The sequence below is a fragment of the Microcaecilia unicolor genome, chromosome 8, assembly GCF_901765095.1.
Source record: "Microcaecilia unicolor chromosome 8, aMicUni1.1, whole genome shotgun sequence".
Lineage (NCBI taxonomy): Eukaryota > Metazoa > Chordata > Amphibia > Gymnophiona > Siphonopidae > Microcaecilia > Microcaecilia unicolor.
This window is the reverse complement of record NC_044038.1, coordinates 111,379,488-111,395,732: the sequence shown is the minus strand read 5'-3', so window position 1 is coordinate 111,395,732 and position 16,245 is coordinate 111,379,488.

Sequence of the window (16,245 nt, the reverse complement as noted above, 5' to 3'; positions counted from 1 at the left end):
CAATGATGTGGATATTGAACGCGTAAAACCATATCTACCCCAGAAAACATTCCAGAATTTAGTGCAATCCATGGTACTTACCCATGCTGATTATTGCAACAGTATTTTCTTAGGCTGCAAAGGCTATATCCTAAAAACACTTCAGACCACCCAAAATACAGCAGCAAGACTCATCTTTGGCAGATCACGTTTTGCGAGTGCAACTCCTCTCTGTGCAAGACTGCACTGGCTCCCAATCAAAGAACGTATCAATTTCAAAGCCCAGACTTTAATCCACAAAATAATACATGAAGAATCTCCAAACTATATGATAAATCTGGTCAACTTTCCAGCAAGAAACAAGTCTGTATCCTCACGAAAGTACCTCAACCTGCACTACCCCAGCTGTAAAGGTCTCAAGTACAAAACTTATTATGGATCCAATTTCTCCTTCCTGGGCAGCCATCTATGGAACGCTCTCCCTAGACCTATCCGAGCAATCCATGACCACCTACCATTTAGAAAAGCACTAAAAATCCATCTATTCAAACAAGCTTACCCAAAAGACCCAGATTAATCTCTTGAACCAATCTACCTTACATATACTGAAGAGAAAACGACATTGACCCAGTCTCTATCTCCCACCTTACCTTCCTCTCTCTATCACCTGTCTCTACCTACCTATCCATCCTATTACTACCCATCCATCCTATTATTATGTTATACTTAATTTCCTACTTTACATAACAAAATTCTGTATTACCTATTACTATGTAAGCCGCATTGAGCCTGCTTTTAGTGGGAAAGTGCGGGATAGAAATTAAATAAATACATAATTAAGGAGAGCCTTGAATCAAATAGATTGAAAATTCTGCAGGAAACAAAACACATCTTGGAACCCTATGGATTGAAATTCCATGTGTAAAGGGGAAAAGGATAGTGATAGGGTGTACTATCGTCGCCTGGCCAGGATGAACAGATGGATGTAGAAATGTTAAAAGGAAATGAGGGAAGCAAACAAACTGGGCAACACAATAATAATGGGTGATTTCAATTACCCTGATATTAACTGGGTAATTGTAACATCAGGTCATGCTAGTGAGGCAAATTCCTTGACAAAATCAAGGACTGCTTTATGGAGCAGCTGGTACAAGAGCCGACGAGAGAAGAAAAAATTCTAGACTAGTCCTTAGTGGAGGCATGATCTGGTGCGGGAAATAATGGTGCTGGGACTGCTTGATAACAGTGATAATAATATGATCGGATTTGATATTAGCTTTGAAGTATACATAGGAAATCAATTATGTTAGCGTTTAATTTAAAAAAGGAGACTATGATAAAATGAGAAGAACGGTGAAAAAAAAAACTTAGAGGAGCGGTTTCGAGGGTCAAAAATTTACATCAGGCGTGGATGCTGTTCAAAAACACCATCCTGGAAGCCCAGGACAAATATATTCCAGGTAGTAAACAAGGAGGACGGAAGACGAAACGACAGCCGGCATGGTTTAAAAAGTGAGGTGAAGGAAGCTATCAGAGCTAAAGAAAATCCTTCAGAAAATGGAAGAAGAATCCGACTGAAAATAATAAGAAACAGCATAAGGGATGTCAGTCAATGGAAAGCGCTGATAAGGAAGGCTAAGAGGGACTTCGAAAAAAAGATTGCGTTGGAGGCCAAAAAACATAGTAAACATTTTTTAGGTATATTAAAAGCAGGAAGCTGGCAAAGAATCAGTTCGACCGCTAGATGGCCGAGGGGTAAAAAGGGACGGATCAGGTAAGACAAAGCCATAACGGAGAGATTAAATGTATTCTTTGCTTCTGTCTTCACCGAGGAAGATTTTGGAGACATACCAGTGCCAGAAATGTTATTTGAAGCTGACGAGTCGGAGAAAACTGAATGAATTCTTTATAAACCTGGAGGATGTAATGGGGCAATTCTACAAATTGAAGAGTATCAAATCTCCTGGACCGGATGGTATTCATCCCAGAGTACTAATAGAAGTGAAAAATGTACTTGCAGAGCTATTGTTAGTAATATGTAATTTATCCTTAAAATCAAGCGTGGTACAGGAAGATTTGGAGGGTGGCCAATGTAACGCTTGATTTTTTAAAAAGGTTCCAGAGGAGATCCAGGAAATTTTAGACCGGTGAGTCTGACTTCGGTGCCGGGGCAAAATGGTAGAGACTATTATAACGATCAAAATTACAGAGCATATTCAAAAGCATGGATTAATGAGACAAAGCCAACATGGATTTAGTGAAGGGAAATCTTACCTCAATAATCTATACATTCCTTTGAAAGGGTGAACAAACATGTGGATAAAGGTGAGCCGGTTGATATTCTGTATCTGGATTTTCAGAAGGTGTTTGACAAAGTACCTCATGAAAGACTCCAGAGGAAATTGGGCATCATGGAATAGGAGGTACTGTCCATTCTGGATTAAAACTGGTTAAAAGATAGAAACAGAGAGTAGGGTTAATGGTCAGTATTCTCAATGGTGTAGGGTAGTTAGTGGGGTTTCCCAGGGGTCTGTGCTGGGACTGCTGCTTTTTAACATATTATAAATGACCTAGAGATGGGAGTAACTAGTTAGGTATTTAAATTTGCTGACGACACAAAGTTATTCAAAGTCATTAAATCTCAGGAGGATTGTGAAAAAATTACAAGAGGCCCTTATGAGACTGGGCGTCTAAATGGCAGATGACGTTTAATGTGAGCAAGTGCAAAGATATGCATGTGGGAAAGAGGGAACCGGAATTATAGCTACGTCATGCAAGGTTCCACATTAGGAGTCACTGACCAAGAAAGGTGTCTTCACCAGATGATACGTTGAAACCTTCTGCTCAGTGTGCTGCTGCGGCTAAGAAAGCAAATAGAATGATAGGTATTATAGGAAAGGAATGGAAAACAAAAATTGAGAATGTTATAATGCCTTTGTATCGCTCCATGGTGTGACCGCATCTCGAATATTGTGTTCAATTCTTGTCGTCGCATCTCATAAAAGATATAGTGGAATTAGAAAAGGTGCGAGAAGGACGACAAAATGATAAAGAGGATGGGACAACTTCCCTATGACGAAAGGCTAAAGCAGCTAGGACTCTTCAGCTTGGAGAAAAGGCAGCTGAGAGGAGATATGATAGAGGTCTATAAAACAATGAGTGGAGTTGAATGGGTACACATGAAGTGTCTGTTCACGTTTTCCAAAAATATTAGGACTAGGGGCCATGCAATGAAGCTACAAGGGCCCTCGCTCCATGTGCCCAGGGTTTCCAGGTGCTTTTTGGCTAAGGTCAGGTGACCCTCAGGGGGAGGAATGCTGGCTTCGGCCCTAACCCCTGGTAAGCCTTTCCTTGGCTAAGAGGTGCCCAGCTCTCCCATTGTCTGTCTTTCAGGTGCTGTGTAGGACTTGCAGTTCATCTGCATATCCTCACAGCCTTCTCTGGATGACTCCCAGGTCCACTCCGATCCGCTCAGGGCCTCCGCTCTAGGTGCCGCGCACCGGGGCATTTTCTCTTTATATTTATATTTTCTCCCAGTCACTACTTGTGGATCCAGTACACTTTCTCTTCCTGGTACTGTCCCTTCCTAATCTGTTTCTCCATCTGAAACCACTGCACAAATACACTGCCCGCCCTCTTCTTTCATCATGTCATCATCTCTTTTGTCCCCTTCCTTCTCAGCTCTCAGCCTTCAACATTTCCTTCCTTCACATTCTTCCATCTCCTTTCTATCTGAATACATCTGCCTTCGTCGCTGTTGTCATACCTCTCCAACTCTTCTCTGTTCTCTCTTGCTCCTTCTCCTGCTCTCCGCTGGGGACATCAATCCCAATCCTGGTCCTCCACATCAGCGTTCATCCTATTTGTGCAGGTCACACCGTGATGTCTCCAATCTAATTTCTGTTCCTCTCCTCCTCCCTTCTTGCCTGCCTTTCTTGTGTGCTCTGTTGAATGCCCGTTCTGTCTGTAACAAACTTTCCTACATCCATGACCTGTTTATCTCTCGTTCTCTCCATCTGCTTGCCCTAACTGAAACTTGGCTTTGCCATGAAGACTCTGGTTCAGTCGCAGCCCTATGCCATGGAGGTTATCTTTTCTCCATACTTCTCGCCTGGTTGGCTGCGGAGGTGGTGTCGGTCTACTACTTTCACCCTCCTGTAGATTTCAACCTCTTCTTCCACTCAGTCTCACTGCTTCTTTCAAAGTCCACTTCATTCATCTGTTCGCTCCACTGCCTCTCCGAGTAGCAGTCATTTACCTCCTGATAAGTTCCCCTTTCTTCCTTCTCACTGACACCTGGCTTTCCTTCTTTCTTGAACCTTCATCTCCTTCCCTCATTCTTGGGAATTTTAACATTCATGCTAATCAGTGCTTTTTTTTGTACAAAAAAGGTGCCGGTACTCATTATGGGTGGGGTCACCACATACGGCTCCACACCTATGATAGCCACACCCCCTTATAAGCCACACCGCATATAAACAGACATCACTGAAAATATTATACTAGTAGATGAGAAAAATGTGATTTTTTTCATTATAAATAATTTCTGTAAGCTGTTACAGCTCCAGTATACCCAGTGCAAAATAAGACAGCAGATGTAAATTCTCAAACTGGACATATTTCAAACACTAAAATGAAAATAAAATGATTTTTTCTACCTTTGGTGACTTTGTTTTTCTAACCATATTGGTCCCAGTCTCTGATTCTGCTGCTCTCTATCTGTTCTCTTAACTCCATTTCCAGGGCTTCCTTTCCATTTATTCTTTACTTTCCTCCTTTCTTCTTCATTTCTTGCCCTACATCCATAAGTAAAAGCTGGGGTCCTCCTCCGTGTAATTGACTGGAGGAGGTATAATGTGGATCCAGCTTTTGCCTATTTTCTCCATCCATGTGCAGTTTTTCTCCTCTCTTCCCTTTCCCTCATCTCCATCCATGTGCATCTTCTGCTTTTTTCTTTCCTCCCCTCCATCCAAGTCCAGCATTTCTCCTCTCTCCCTGACAACCCCTCCATCCATCCATGTTTCCGCATAGATGGGACTCGCAGAGGGAAGCGCCGACACTGCCAGTCTCTCTCAATCGCTCCCTGCAACCGTTCGCACTGCCGAGTCCGACGTAGTAGTAAGTAGGGGTGTGAGAGGAAGGGTGGAGGACTCGCGGGGGGGGGGGGGGGGAGGTTCTGGTACACTGTAGCGGTGCGTATGGGCACAAAAAAAGCACTGATGCTAATGATCCCTCTGACTCTTATGCTTCTCAGTTTCTTGCTTTAACATCCTCTTTCAATCTTCAACTGTGTTCACTACCCCCACTCACCAGAATGGCCACTGTCTTGATCTTATCCTCTTCTCAAACTGCTCACTCTCCAGCTTCTGTGCCTCAACTCTTCCCTCTCTGACCATCATCTGATAACTTTCACGCTTAAACACCCTCCTCCCCAGTTCCGTCCAATCTTAACCAATACATTTAGGAATCTTCAGGCTATTGATCCTTCTACTCTGTCCTCCAGTGTTTCAAATCTCTACTCTACCACATTGTTATCCAAGTCTGTCAATGAAGCTGTCTCTTCCTATAATACTATTCTCTCCTCTGCTCTGGATACTCTTGTTCCTCCCATTCCCCATCCTGTAAAGCGTACCAAACCCCAGCCTTGGCTGACCTCTAGAATCCGCTACCTACGTTCCTGTGCCCGCTCTGCCGAATGCCTTTGGCTAAATTCCCTTGCCCATGCTGACTTCATACTGTTATGTTTCTGCTAGCAGGCTGGGGAGGGTGGGGAAGGTCTCTGCTAGAGTAGCTGGGAGGGACTTACCTGCCATTGGTCAGCTCGAGGTGTAGCTGACGTTGCAGTGCTGACGTCAGTATTCAGGGTCTATTTGTTACCTGGTAGCCCAGGGTACGGTGCTTTGGCGTTTGAGCCATGTGCTTGCCTTTAGCCTGTTAGATATCTGTGTTTGAGAGCTTGTGCTGTGGAGGAGGGGTTATTCTGTGTTGCCCTTTCTTTCTCTGTTCTGTGTTCCCTTGCTGTGTGTCTGTGCTGGGTTTAGTTTCTCTTCGTTTCCCTTCTCTGGTGTTTCCCCCCCCCCCCCCCCCCCCCCCGGGAGGGAGCAGCTGAGTGTAGTTTTGGTTTTTTGTCTTCCTGGGTATTTTCTCTTCACTTCCCTGCTGTGGCCTCTCCCCTCTTCCTGTAGCTGGTGTGTGTGTGTTACCCTTTGGTCTCTGGTTCTGAGTGTGTTTGTGTGCTGTAGCCAGTAGCTTGCCTCTGGCTTGTATTTCTTGGTTTAGTTCTGGGTACTGTCTGTCCAGATCTGATTCTCAGTGGGGTTCAGCTTCTCCTAGTGCTGCTGCTGGTTCGGGAGTCCCTAAGCCCTGCCGGCTGACTGCAGTTAAGGGCTCAACTCTTACTGAATGTTAGCTAAGTGCAGATGAAGACGGTTGCTGCCCCAGTTCTCTGTGCCTGCTGTTCCGTGGGGAGTGCCGGTTGCTGCTGGCTGGTTCCGGTGTCCTCTACCTGTGAGAAAGCCTGCTCCTCTCCTCGAAGCTGGTGTCCTTGTGAGTACACTGAAGGCGGGGTCTTGCTATTGTGGTTCAGTCTACCCCTGGGCTCCCCTTGACTTCCTTACTGTTGGGGGAGGGGGAGGGGGGTCTGGGCTCAAGGGCTCACGAGCGGGGTTGGAGTACAGCGGACAGATAACACATACATTTCAATTCTTGCTGACCTCCTTCCAGTCTGCTCTTTTACTTGCCAAACAGGATTATTACATCCGTTGACAAATTCTCTTGGCTCAAACCCTCCTCAAAGTGCCTTCAGCACCAGTCCCTCTTCACTTTCTCCCAGACTCTGGCCGAGTACTTTCATGATAAGGTTCACAAGATAAACTTGAATTCTAAACCAGGTCACCTCCACCTCCTGCCTTAGTCCATTCTGTCAACCCTCCAACCCCTGCCTCCTTTTCTTCTTCTTTCTGAAATCACTGAAGGAGGAAACTACACATCTCTTTCCTCCTCGAAACTAATACCTGTTCCTCCGATCCTATTCCCACCATCTACTTAACACAATCTGTCCTACTGTCATCCCTTTATCTGTCTATCCTCAATCTTTCACTTTCCCTGCGACTGTTCCTGATGCATTCAAACATGCGTAGTCACACACTCCTTAAGAAACTTCATTTGACCCTACCTGTCCTTCCAACTATCGCCCCATCTCCCTCCTCCCTTTCCTATCCAAGATACTTGAACATACTGTTCACCGCCGTGGTCTTGACTTTCTTTCCTCTCAAGCTATTCTTGATCCACTTCAATCTGGCTTTCACCCCCTTCATCAACTGAACAGCACTTGCTAAATTGTCCAATGACCTGTTCCTGGCCAGATCCAAAGGTCTCTATTCTATCCTCATCCTTCTTGATCTATCTGCTGCTTTGACACTGTGATCCCAGCCTATCCTGATATGCTGCCTCACGTGGAGTTCAGGGCTCTGTTCTTTCCTGGTTTTCTTCTTATCTCTCCCAGCGTACCTTTAGTGTATACTCTAGTGGATCCTCCTCTACTCTATCCCACTGTCAGTTGGTGTACCTCAGGGATCTGTCCTGGGACCTCTCTTTTCTCCATCTATACTCTTCCCTTGTACTCTGATCTCATCCCATGGTTTTCAGTATCATCTTTACGCTGATGATTCCCAGATCTACCTCTCCACACCAGAAATCTCAGCCAAAATCCAGGCCAAAATATCAGCCTACCTGTCTGACATTGCTGCCTGGATGTCTCAGCGCCATCTGAAACTAAACATGATCAAGACTGAGCTTCTTATCTTTCCCCCTAAACCAACTCTCCTCCTCCCCCATTCTCTATTTCTGTGGATAACACTCTCATCCTTCCTGTCTAATCAGCTCATAACCTTGGGGTCATCTTCGACTCCTCCCTCTCCTTCTCTGCACATATTCAGCAGACTGCTAAAACCTGTTGTTTCTTTCTCTATAATATCAGCAAAATTCGCCCTTTCCTTTCTCAGCACACTACCAGAACCCTCATCCACACTCTTATCACCTCTCGCTTACACTATTGCAACTTGCTTCTCACAGGTCTCCCACTTAGCCATCTCTCTCCTCTTCAATCTGTTCAAAATTCTGCTGCACGACTAATATTCCGCCAGTGTCATTATGCTCATATTAGCCCTCTCCTTAAGTCACTTCACTGGCTTCCTATCCATTTCCACATACAGTTCAAACTCCTCTTATTGACCTATAAGTGCATTCACTCTGCAGCGCCTCAGTACCTCTCCACTCTCATCTCTCCCTACATTCCTCCCAGGGAACTGCGTTCACTGGGTACATCTCTCTTATCTGCAGCCTTCTCCTCCACTGCTAACGCTAGACTCCGTTCCTTTCATCTTGCTGCACCATATGCCTTGAACAGACTTCCTGAGCCAGTATGTCAAGCTCCATCTCTGGCCGTCTTCAAATCTAAGCTAAAAGCCCACCTTTTTGAAGCTGCTTTTAACTCCTAACCCTTGTTAACTTGTTCAGAACCCTTATTTTATCATCCTCACTTTAATATTCCCTTATCTCTTGTTTGTCCTGTTTGTCTTTCCTAATTAGATTGTAAGCTCTGTTGAGCAGGGCCTGTCTCTTCATTTTCAAGTGTACAGCGCTGCGTACGTCTAGTAGCGCTATAGAAATGATAAGTAGTAGTAGTAGTAGACTCCGGTTCTATTTTAAAAATCAACAAATGAAAAAGAGAAACTGATGATGGTATATATAAACCAAAGTAGTAGGTATATAAGGATAAAGATTCATAGATATCTTGAATTTGTGTTGAATTAGTAAGAGATTATTTATATTTTGTATATTCCTATCTCTCTATATATAGTGTGAATTACATTTTAACTGCCAGACCTTCAACCATTCTTCTAAATTTTGGAGATCCCTTCTCATTGTTTCTACTCCCTACAGGGTATCCACTCTATTGGCTATTTTCGTATCATCCACAAAAAGGCAAACCTTTCCTTCCAACCCTTCAGCAATATCTCTCACAAATATATTAAACAGAATAGGTCCAGCACTGGCCCCTGAGGAACTCCACTGCTCACCTTCCTTTCCTCCAAGCAAGATTCCATTTACCACCATCCTCTGCCACCTGTTGGTCAACCAGTTTCCTATTCAGGTCACCATTTTTGGTCCTAAGTTCAGCCCTCTCAGCTTATTCACTAGTCTTCTGTAGAGGACCGTATCAAAGGCTTTGCTTAAATTCAAGTAGATTACATCTAGCGCACGTCCTTCATCCAGTTCTTTGGTCACTCAGTCAAAGAAGTCAATTAGATTTGTTTGGCAGGATTTTTCCTTTGGTAAAGCCATGTTGCCTCGGGTCCTGTAACCCGTTGGCTTCTAGAAAGTTAACTATCCTTTCTTTCAGCAGCGACTCCATTATTTTTCCTACCACTGACGTGAGACTTACCAGTCTGTAGTTTCCCATTCTTCCCTGTCTCCACTTTTGTGAAGAGGGGCCACATCCAGTCATCACCAATCTCGCAGAACCTCTCCTGTCTCTAGAGATCTATTAAATAAATCCTTAAGAGGTCCCGCCAGGACCTCTCTGAGCTCCCTCAGTATCCTGGAATGTATCCCATCCGGCCGCATAGCTCTGTCCACCTTCAGATTCTCCAACAGTTTATAGACTCTTTCTTCCGTTCCCTCAGCAGCCAACCACTATCCTTCACCAGGATTTTCCTCCTTGAACACTGAAGAGAAGTAATTGTTTAGCACGTTCGCTTTATCCTCCTCACTCTCCACATAGCCATTCTCATTATCTTTCAGTCTTTCTCCCTTCTCTAATTTGACAGCATTGGGATATAATTAAGACTCATCCCATATTTGCACAGTGTGATTTGGCACAGTGTGATTTTCAAGAGGTAGAACCTTAAAGAACTGCTCAGCCCTGCTGAATTGGTAGAAACGAGATAATAGAAGTCCGGGGCAACCTATAGGACATTTCAAGTGCAATAAGAAAAACTGCAAAACATGTGATATTGTAGTAGAAACACAATTTTTTTATACATGATGGCAAGCAATACAATCTGAAACATCACACCACTTGTCGAACACGTGGTGTTATTTACTACATAGTATGTCCTTGTAGGAAAGTTTATATAGGTAAGACAAGTAGGTCTATACATGAACGTATGCAGTGGTGTGCTGGTAAATGTTTAACAACAGGCTCTCTCCCCGTCGCCCTCTGCGCCCCCGTCCCCCTCTGCGCTCCCCCCCCAAATTGCAGAGCTGACTATAGCCGGGAGAGAGCCTGGGGGGGGGGGGGGGTGGCAATGCATTATCCAGGAAAAAAAAAAATTAAATGATCCAGGTTCCAATCTAATTCATGTTTAATGTGGGATAAATGCCATAAATCTAATATAATAAAAACGCACCCTCAACGTTCTGAAGCCACATTCTGTGAAGCCGGAAGCTTGAAGCCGGAAGTCTGAAGCCTGAAGCCTTGAAGCCTTGAAGCCTTGAAGCCTTGAAGCCATCTGACGTCACTCCCAGGCTGAGGCTGAAGGGTTCGGGGATTCTTGGTGTGAAGCCTTCAAGCCAGCCAGCCGTCTCTGCCCCGCCCTCGCGACAAAACAAACAAATCCGGAAGCGAAATGTCAGGGAAGGAGGCGGCGCTCCCGACGTCTAGCCTTCCCTTCGCTGTGTTCCGCCTTCAAAACAAGGCGGAACACAGCGAAGGGAAGCTAGACGTCGGGAGCGCCGCCTCCTTCCCTGACGCTTCGCTGCACGAACCGCCACGGAGGTAAAGTTAAAAAGAATTAAAAAAAAAAAAGGGATGCATGGATGCGAGCATGGATGCGAAGGGGGGGGGGAGAAGAGGGCGGGCCAGGCTGGGACATGGGAAGAGAGCGTAGCATGGATGCGGGGGGGGGGGGGGGGGTCATGGAAGGGCGAGAGGGACTTGCTGGATAGGGATGAATGGAGGGGGCAGGGGACAGAGGAGCATGGATTACAGAGCAGGCCTCAGGCAGAGAGGGGAAATGCTGGATAGGATGAATGGAGGGGGCAGGGGACAGAGGAGCATGGATGGGCATGGATTGGAGGGCAGGACTCAGGGAGAGGGGAATTGCTGGATAGGGATGAATGGAGGGGACAGATGGGCATGGATGGATATGGATTACAGAGCAGGCCTCAGGCAGAGAGGGGAAATGCTGGATAGGGAAAAATGGAGGGGCCAGGTGACAGAGGAGCATGGATGGGCATGGATTGGAAGGGCAGGACTCGGGGAGAGGGGAATTGCTGGGTAGGGATGAATGGAGGGGACAGATGGGCATGGATGGATATGGATTGCAGAGCAGGCCTCAGGCAGAGAGGGGAAATGCTGGATAGAGAAAAATGGAGGGGCCAGTTGACAGAGGAGCATGGATGGGCATGGATTGGAAGGGCAGGACTCAGGGAGAGGGGAATTGCTGCATAGGGATGAATGGAGGGGACAGATGGGCATGGATGGATATGGATTGCAGGGCAGGCCTCAGGCAGAGAGGGGAAATGCTGGATAGGGAAAAATGGAGGGGCCAGGTGACAGAGGAGCGTGGATGGTCATGGATTGGGAGGGCAGGACTCAGGGAGAGGGGAATTGCTGCATAGGGATGAATGGAGGGGACAGATGGGCATGGATGGATATGGATTGCAGGGCAGGCCTCAAGCAGAGAGGGGAAATGCTGGATAGGGATGAATGGAGGGGGCAGGTGACAGACAAATATGGATGGCCATGGATTGGGAGGGCAGGGCTCAGGGACAGAGGGGAATTGCTGGAAAAGGATGAATGGAGGGGGCAGGGGACAGATGGCCATGGATTGGAAGGGCACGGCTCACACTCTCTCTCTCATATACAATGTCTTTCTCACTCTCACACACTCTGTCTCACACTGTATCACATTCACTCTCTATGTGCCACACAGTCAACTCACCACACTCGCTTGGTCTCATACACTCCTCAAACAGAGAATCTGTGTCTCACACACACTCTCTCTCTCGCCCCCACACACACACACTCTCACTCACACTGTGTCTCACATACACACTTGCACACACTCTCATTCTCACACACACACTCTCTCACAAACACACTCACACCCAGACTCACGCTATCTCTCACACAATCACACTTTCACTCCGACTCTCAAACAGTCACTCTCACATACACTCTCCCAAACATACACACTCCGAGGAAAACCTTGCTAGCGCCCGTTTCATTTGTGTCAGAAACGGGCCTTTTTTACTAGTAAGTAAATAAATATAAACTTTTAATGTTGAGCACCTGATTCTCAAAGTGAACATACTCCAAACACTATAATGAAAATAAAATGATTTTTTTTCTACCTTTGTTGTCTGGTGACTGTTTTTCTGATCATGCTGGCCCAGTATCCGATTCTGCTGCTATCTGTCCTCTTAACTCCGTTTCCAGGGCTTCCTTTCCATTTATTTCTTTCCATTTCTCCTTTCTTCTTCATTTCGGGTCCTCAGCTTCTGCCTATTTTCCTTCATCCATGTGCAGTTTTTCTCCTCTCTTCCTTTTCCCTCATCTCATCTCCTTCCTCACTCTTCTCTCCCCTCCATCCATGTCCTGCATTTGTACTCTCTCCCCTCCTCTCCCCTGCCCTACATGCACCCATGCCCAGCAGTGATCCTTCTTTCCCCTGTCCTCCATCCACCCATGTCCAGCAGTGACCCTTCTTTCCCCTGTCCTCCATCCACCCATGGCCAACGACCCTTCTCTCCCATGCCCTCCATCCACCCATGGCCAGCGACCCTTCTATCCCCTGCCCTCCATCCACACATGCCCAGCAGTGACCCTCCTCTCCCCTGTCCTCCATCCACCCATGCCCAGCAGTGACCCTTCTTTCCCCTGTCCTCCATCCACCCATGGCCAGCGACCCTTCTCTCCCCTGCCCTCCATCCACCCATGTCCAGCAGTGACCCTCCTCTCCCCTGCCCTCCATCCACCCATGCCCAGCAGTGACCCTTCTCTCCCCTGTCCTCCATCCACCCATGCCCAGCAGTGACCCTCCTCTCCCCTGCCCTCCATCCACCCATGCCCAGCAGTGACCCTAATCTCCCCTGCCCTCCATCCACCCATGCCCAGCAGTGACCCTAATCTCCCCTGCCCTCCATCCACCCATGCCCAGCAGTGACCCTCCTCTCCCCTGCCCTCCATCCACCCATGCCCAGCAGTGACCCTAATCTCCCCTGCCCTCCATCCACCCATGCCCAGCAGTGACCCTCCTCTCCCCTGCCCTCCATCCACCCATGCCCAGGGACTCCCTTCTCTCCCCTGCCACCCCTCCTGCGTTGCTCACCGGCAACTTCTCCTCCCTCCCTCCCTCCGGATCCGTGCCTCACCGACCTGACTCTTCTAATTCTTCGGTGGGGCAGGCAGTCTTGCCTGCCCGCTACCACGCTGACTCTCCCCTGCCGGTTCGCGCTTCAAAATGGCCACCGAGACTTCAGTAGAAGTCTCGCGAGGCCGCCTCTGGAAGTCTCGACAGCCATTTTTAAAGCGCAAACCGGCAGGGGAGAGTCAGCGCTGGTAGTGGGCAGGCAAGACTGCCTGCCCCACCGAAGAATTAGAAGAGTCAGGTGAGGGACCGGATCAGGTGGGCGGGAGGGAGGAGAGCCGGCTCGCAGTGGGAAACAACCGGCTCGCAAGTCGGTACAAAATGTAACAAACCGACTCTTGCGAGCTGGTGCGAGCCGGCTCCAGCACACCACTGAACGTATGATAGAACAACGTTCTCATATCATGGCACACAATATAAGGTCCTCCTTTAGGCAACACTGTATGCTGTTTAATCATCACGTTGATGCTTTGCATGTTATGGCCATAGATTATATCCACCCCGCATCTAGAGGTGGAGACCACAATAGAAGTTTATTGCAACGTGAGACATACTGGGTGTATCATTTAATACATTGGAGCCAAATGGCTTGAATACACATATTCAGTGGGGTTGTTTTATGTGACACACAGACAGAGGGAGTAGCTGTTTCCGGGTTGGAGTTAAAAAGATGCCGCCACCATATTAGAATATTGATGGATGGTTGGCAAATAAACATCTGACAGCCCTGGTGAGTCCTGGACGCTTATTTGTATTTTATATATTATATGTGTAATCCGTTGGGTTGGTCGTGAGCCCTTGAGCCCTGCCGAGGCCAGCAGAGCGCCAACCCAGGCCAAGGGGAGACCGACCCACCACTGCACACCCCAGGCTACACAATACCCCTAACCTACCCTCCTCCGCAGTACCTCAGGAAGAAAGGGAATAGGCATACAGGCGGGCCTCGCGGCCCGAACTGGAAACCCAGACACACACAGGGAGGGGTGAAAGAGACCCAGGAGTCCCCCCATGGACCCCAAGGTGCCAGCCACGCGCTGAACACCAGCCACAAGGCAAGGAACCAGAGCGTGGCCACACCCTCCCAGGGGACCAGCGCCAGGACAGGGGAACTAAATACAGGAAGCCCCTACAAGGCAGAGACAGGAGCAGCAAACAAAAGAAAAACCCTGGCCCCAGCCAAAAGCCAGGGAAAAGGACATAACAGAAGAGAAAGGAAATCCCTGACAGAACACCCATAAGACAGAGGCAGAGCCACAGCACAGAAGAAAGGGTTAAACTTACTGAGCTAGCAGGCAGGCACAGGGAGATCCTAAAATAAACAAACAACAAACAGAAAGAAAGCTCCCAGCACAGCCCCCGCTGAACAAACACACAGCTGGCTTCCCGCAGAGAGGGAGAGCTCAGCTGGAGGCAGATAGCTGATTACAGCTCCAAACACACACGCTGCAACCAGCTAACACAAACAGGGGAAGGGAATCCCTAAACAGAAACACAGATCAAAGCCAGAGCACAGAGCACATTCTGACTCAGACTTGCACGGCGTACTAGTCACAAGGAAATGTAACGTCAAAGCAGGAAGGGCAGGAGGAAGCAGGCTAAAGTACCACCCCCTGACGTCAGTCAGACCCTGCCCAGCCAATCAGGAGTGAAGTCCACCCCCATTCCCCTGCTAAACCGGCAGAATCATAACACACCCCCCCTTCAATGCCCCCCCCTACCCCTGGTACGAGGTTTAGGTTTATGAGGGAAGAGGTGATGAAACCGTCCGGTCAAGACCGGAGCGTGTACATGAGCAGCGTTCCTCCCAGGAGTTGTCTGCAGGTCCATATCCCTTCCATGCAATGAGATACTGAAGATGTCCCCAGAAGCGCCGCGCATCCAAGACGTCCGGACCTCATACTCCCCCTGGGAGGCAGATACCACTGGGCTAGCAGGCAAAGCAGGGCAAGTGCACCTCTTCTCAGAACCACTGGCTTGAGCAGGGACACATGAAATGTGTTATGTACCTGTAACGTAGATGGTAACTTCAGCTGATAGCATACACGGTTCACTTGTCTCACAATGGGATACGGACCCACAAATAGAGGTGCAAAGCGGGAGGATGGTATCTTCAGATGAAGATTACGAGGTGGACAGCCACACCAAGTCGCCCGTCTGGAAGCGCGGTTCCACTCTTCAATACTTATCCGCTTGGCGTTTCATACAAACGGAGGTCACAAGAAGAGCCTTCTGAACGGACAACCAAATCGCTTGGAGAGAAGTCACTGCTTCGGCCGCTGCTGGGACATCCGAGTTGGTTTTAAAAGGGGACGGTATCCTAGGATGTCTTCCATGCACGATATAAAAGGGCGAAGCGCAGTGGCCGAGCTTACCCTGGTAGTTATGAGCGAACTCGGCCCCACAGGAAGCAGCTGACTCCAGTCATTGTGGTGCTCATGACATACATCCTCAGGAAATGCTTCAGGGCATTGATTAATGCGTTCGTTTGGCCCGTTAGACTTGTGGGTGATATCCGACGAAAGTTCAACTTCCCCTCCAGGGCTCGATTCAGGGCTCGCCAGAACTTAGAGACAAATTGTACTCCACGATCCGAGGTAATGGATTAAGGCAGGCCATGGAGACGGAAAATAGAGTGGACAAATATTGTGCCAGCTTCACCGCCGAAGGCAGGTTAGCCATGGGTACAAAGTGGGCCATTTTAGAGAACTGGTCCACCACTACCCAAACCACTGTATGCCCGTCTGAATTAGGAAGATCCGTAACAAGGTCCATGGCAATATGGGTCCATGGTCTCTCAGGTACCAGTAAAGGCATCAGCAACCCCTGGGGTCTCCGCCGGTCGGCTTTATGCTGGGCGCACTCCGGACACGAGGCCACAAACTCCTGCACA